Here is a 6,005-nt window from a genome sequence, read left to right as displayed (position 1 = left end):
TGGGGAATGAGTTGAGAAATAGGTTGTTTAACATAGCCTACTCCTTCCACCGCAAATCATGAATTGTGGCTCAACTCACCTAAACAAGTGCATGAGCGCATCGCCCTGCTCTATTTCGAGAAGGGCCCGGAATGAACGAAAAGACCTGTTCATCATCTTTTCAGAATGACAAATGACAGGAAGATTTTTCAGAACAGCAAGACGTGACACTTAAACTTCTCACTTGTTTCAGAATTTACTTTGATTGGTTTCAGGGCATGTCGCTGGAAATAAGCCCAATACGCTTTTGATCACTCCAGGGGAAAAAAAAAAACCCTGAGCAACAAATTTGAAGACCTATTACTACAAAGTGACTTACGCTTGCATGCTCTCTGGGGAAAACATATTCTTTGTAGTGCAAATTATGCCCTTGTTCACAAATTTCCTTTTGACTTATCACAGTAGAACAGATTGTTCCCTTACTTCACCCCAGTGCACTTTTGCTAGTCTACAAACTCGTCTGTGACCGCGCAGAGAGGGAGCATAATCTATATAGATGAAAATTGGTAAATATTTGCTTTTTATTACTGGACTGACAAATGCTGCCTGTGTTCGTTCGTACACCCAAATGTGTCTATTATTGTCTCTTTAACTCTTTTCTTCCGCCATTTCTCTCTCAGATATCGGTTGAGGAGTTGATTTAAAATGCAATAGTGAAAACAAAGCGTACCCGAGAGAGATGCTTCCTACAGATAAAACCATAGAGTCTGCATTAACACTTGATCTTGCATCACGTAGTTAAACTGCCCCCTGGTGGCACTTCCAGGGTTGAGAAGAGCTCCCAGTAATTTCATAAGCCAATGCAGTCATTTTTGTTACGGTAATTTTCCCCCGGGGGTGGAAGTCGGTTTGTTATTAGCATGGTAATAGCATTCACAAAGAGCTAACACTATCTCTCCAGTAGTCCTGAGTTTGCATTCATTATGCAGCCTTGTTTCTGAACACAGAGTTGAGGTTCCAATCACAGCGAGCAGATGTCTTAAGTAGCTTCACTTTGGCAACCGCGGTCTGCCGAAACCCTTGGGAAGCTCGTCTCTTGATGTGTCCCAAGTTCATGTGAAGTGCTTCAACGATGCAGAGCACTCGATCGAGCACGTACGCTTAACATTTGCACATTAATAGTCACGCGCTTCTGTCTGACTGATGGCGGTTTATAGCTCTTTCAGTTGACTGCCATCCAAAGTCTCCAGATATACGGCAGCTGCTCGGTATTTACCTGTATTTATAGTGAAAGAGATAATGGGATGACATGCCAGGCAGTAGTTGTAGGCTACAACTTGTAGGGCTTCTATACTCTTTGCTTGTAGCCTATTTTGAAAAGCGAGCGAGAGAGAGAGAGAGAGAGAGAGAGAGAGCGAGAGAGAGAGAGAGAGAGAGAGGTTTTGCGCAGGAAGACAGCGTCCACTCATATTGTATCTGCCTCCCCCTCCCTGCCGTTATCAGTTTTTAATGTTTTTCATAAGCATTTTATGTAACATAATTGTAGATTAACATTTTAACATTTAATAGCAGCCAATTGTGCTGACAGGCAGCCAAATTAATGGGTTTACATAACTGGCGAGGTTAGTTAAATAAAGCACATTTTGATGTCACTAATGTTGATAGATATTAATTATCCTTGTGGCAATAAATACTTGAATACGGACCTCACTAGGATTACATTTCTAAAAATCTTTTCTCATTTTTTCAGTTTTATTAAATGTATTTATGTGCATAGTTTCGGCTTTGCAACAACTGAGGAGAATAGGCTAGTTGTGCTGTGCTAAAACGTGGTCTTTGTCGCCATCCAGCGGTGATGATGCTGAACTGCTGGTTTTGGCCTCAAGAGCATATTTTAACAATTCAATTTATTTCAGTGTTCAAAAGTACTTGTTTTAATTATTTTTTTTTATTAAAAATGACTGGATTTATCAGTTTATGCTAATGCTGATATATTTGCATTTGTAATATATAGGCCTATTTGTATGCAAATCCATAAAAGTGGGCTGCTGGTCTGATTCACAGCAAAAAGACTGATGTACCATAACCTGAAGGGGTACTTACATTTACATTAACATTTACATTAAGTCATTCAGCAGATGCCTTTGTCCAAAGCGACTTACTTACAAATGACGACTAAATTAAGCGAGTCATCGTATAGAGGCAAAAACAACGCAAGAAGTGCTCAAAATACAAAGTTCAGGCATAGCTTAGAGTAGCATAAGCCAGACAAGGGAGGATTAAAGGAGGATTTTTTAAAAAAAAAAATTTATGAGGTTAAGTGCTCACGGAAGAGATGAGTTTTCAGTTGTCTTTTGAATGTTGTCAGGGATTCTGAATTCCGGATGAGGGTGGGGAGCGCGTTCCACCAGCATGGAACTGTGAATGAGAATGTTCTGTGATTTTGTGGCTCTCTGTGATGGAACCACGAGCCGTCGCTCATTGGCCGATCATAGGCTTCTGGTAGGGATGTAGACTCGTAGGAGCGAGTGAAAGTAGGAGGGAGCCTGTGGTCTGTAAGCAAGCGTCAATGCTTTGAACTTGATGCGAGCAGCGAGAGGTAGCCAGTGCAGAGAGATGAACAGAGGAGTGACAAGGGCCCACGTCTGATATATCTGATATACACGTTTGATATATTTGATATATTTAAATATATCAAATATGATACCATAGGGCAGGCTTTATAAGGTTAACTTCAATGCAGACCAGAACCATGAGAAGAAGTATTTCACCACACTTAGACAGTTTCATAGACTTCTCTTGCTTTTGGCCTTTGACTCGAAAAGTTTCATGACGTGAAGGCTGAACCTCGAACAAGATCATGCAGCAAAACAAAGCCAAATGTCTCCTGAGTTGTTTTGGATCTCTGGGAAATAGAAAGGACCTTATACAAAATGTTTGGAGCACAGTGTTAAATCTGTTTACTCAGTGGGAGCCTGTGAGGAGGATTGTTAAGAATGTAAGCTCAGTCTGGAGGTATTGAAAGATCAGTACTCAAGCAAGAGCCTGCAAAGGTAAAAAAAAGAAAGAAAAAATAATGCACTAAAACAACAGATAAAGAAAGGAAAGAAAAGGGAGTGATGTAAAATTTCAATGGCCAAGGTTCATTCGAAATGCATTTGTGGAGAGAGACTTCAATATACAGCTTTCGTCAAATAACACTGACTTATAGGGGACTGTTGTCATTTCCTGTTCCCAGATATTGCACTTCTATCAAGGGGCTTCGGGGCTTATCTTCCAAATTCTGAACAACACGTTCATTGCAGGAACCACGGAGCAGTAGGTAAATAGTTATTGTCAAACATGATGTCTCTGTGGGATCAAGTCTGCTTCTGTCAACATTTTACTCGAAGAAACAATGCATTACAATTTCCTTCATTTTTCTTCTGTAAATGGATATTTGCAAAGGATGTCAGATCTGCATTCAAGTAAACCCTATGTTTTTTTTGAAAGTCTAAAAATGCAGAAAGTTTTCTGTGATGGGGAGGTTTAGGGTTAGTAAATAGAAGTTGTAAAATGTGTAATGAAAAAAACTATGACTATATAATTATATGCACATCCCCTTTTTGTCTAGAGGCTGCAGGGGAGAAACATATATTATTAAAAGGAAAGAATATCCTTGAAATAAGACAAAAATAAGAGCGAGTTGGTTCTGTCTGCAATCCTGGCACTCACCATACACACAGGGAAACTGTTCAATGTTTTATTTACAAGGTAAAGTCTCTTTTACAGCAAGACTTCAAGCTTCAGGAGGGGGTTAAAGCCAAAATAACAAACAAAAGCGTAATCTACCTGGGAGTAAGGGAATCTAGTTAACCTATCAAACTAAAAATTAAAGAAACAACATCTCTTCCCTGACTACCTTACTATACCAAAAACAGGAGAAAAGCAAGTGTTAGTAAAACACACAAAAACAAAAAGGCATCCACCCAGTTCCCTTTGTTAAAATGCAAGTTCCTCTCCACAAACTGAGGAACAGGTGGCATCAATAAGGCTCCTACAAGAGGACAGGGAGAAACAGAGGAAACACAGGCAAATACTACACTTCCCAGCAGGCTGTTGGGCAGCAGGGAAACACAATCACACACACATATTCACAAAATGAACAACAATAAATTACATGCGTCCTGGGACGTACAATGCAATGTATTTGTGCATAAACTCTATATTGTTGGTCCCCATGAGGAAAACAGCTTATAAATCTGACTAAATTATGTTTTTTGAACATGTAATAATGCAGAATGTTTTCTGTGAGGCTTGTGTTTAGAGGATAAAATATAAAGTTTGTACAGTGTGTGTGTGAGTGTGTGTGTGTGTGGAGGGATTTGGATGTGTGTGTGCTTTGTTTATATGATTTATGAGGGCACAAATTTGTATAATGACATGGCTATTACACTGGTAACGTAAATATGGTTTATAAGGACATTTCCTGAGGCCTCCTAATTAAAATGGCTTTAAAAAAACATACTCAACTTTTATTAAAAAATGTTAAAATGCAGAAAGTTGATGGGTAGGTTTAGAGAGGTTTAGTGTAGGGAGAAAAACAGAGAGAGAAACAAAACTTTGAAGGAACGATAACTGCTGTATTTATCTTTCTATTGAATTATAAATATTAAATGTTTAGATATGTTTAGAAACAATTTTGTTTCCCCTAAGAACTAACCACTAACCATATGTGCAATGGAAAGGTTCCTCGGATGTTAAATGTTCTCCATGTAACCATAGATGCAAATAAAGAACTTTTATTTGTACTAGTGAGGTTAACCGTGTACTATAAAATGTGTTGCGTCGAATAAAGTAGAAAAAAACAAAAAAAAAGTGAAATCCCTTTGTCAGCCTGGGAAGATTGCGTCGGCTTCGTCATGGAAGAGATAGTGCTGTTTAATTAACTTATTGTGAAGTATGAAAAGCCAAATATCGTGAGTTTTTACTCCCCGGTATTTAACTATTGTGTTTTAGAGGCTGCTGTCCGCGGTGCTGAAATTCTGCCTTTCCGTCTACAGCTAGTGCTAGTCAACAATCTCAACGAATTAGCGAAAACTCCTGAATAACCAATGTTATACTAGTATAAAACAGCAGATGGCACAATAGGCATAAAAACAGGGTTTGTGTGTTAACGGCTGACGTCATAGGTGTGAGAGCTACGTCACTAAAAAGAAATCGACGATTCCCGTGATGTTTTAATGTGTGAAATCTAATTTTACTTGATTAGCCTATACATCATTAGGCCTAGACGAAAATACGCATTCTAGACAGATCGTTCAAAAACTTTTGAATCACCAGCAGCTGGTACTGATCTTTACAAGACTTTAAACCGGTTTGGACAAAATCAATTAGCCAGTCGAGCCATTCGATTGCCTTTCAGAGGCAGAAGTCACGATGCGCCCAGAAAATCGCTTGCAGAAAATCCCGATAATACATGCATGAGAGCAAGACTAATGGCCACTCCCTCCCTTCGGGATCGACAGCATTTTGACTTTAATTCACTATACAATTAACGGTTAGACATTCAGCTTGATTTTAACATCCAGGTCGATATTTAGCCAAAGAAAAAGAAGACGGCACGCGATCACAAAAACATATTGATGGACTTGTCAATATTACACAATACTGCATATGAACTAGATAGATAGATAGATAGATAGATAGATAGATAGATAGATAGATAGATAGATAGATAGATAGATAGATAGATAGATACTTCTCTCCTGATAATACAGTGTTATATGCAACACGATATGAAGCAAAGACTATCACATACTGTGAGTAAGTGCAAATTATGAAATAACTCCTGACAGTACAGTATGAAGCAGATGTGCAATTTGAGCGCGCGCGCCTCATCTCCTGACGATCTCAGTCACCTTTTTATATGATAGGGACGCAGCATTAGTCTCACTGTGTCACAGGCCATCACAGCCGGGGACTGACACCCCCCATGATCAATACCATGAGCTACGTCGATCGTCTCATCCTCTCGTCCTCATTGG

Source organism: Scardinius erythrophthalmus (assembly GCF_964197995.2).
Source record: "Scardinius erythrophthalmus genome assembly, chromosome: 13".
Taxonomy (NCBI): Eukaryota; Metazoa; Chordata; class Actinopteri; order Cypriniformes; family Leuciscidae; genus Scardinius; species Scardinius erythrophthalmus.
This window is presented reverse-complemented; position numbering follows the sequence as displayed.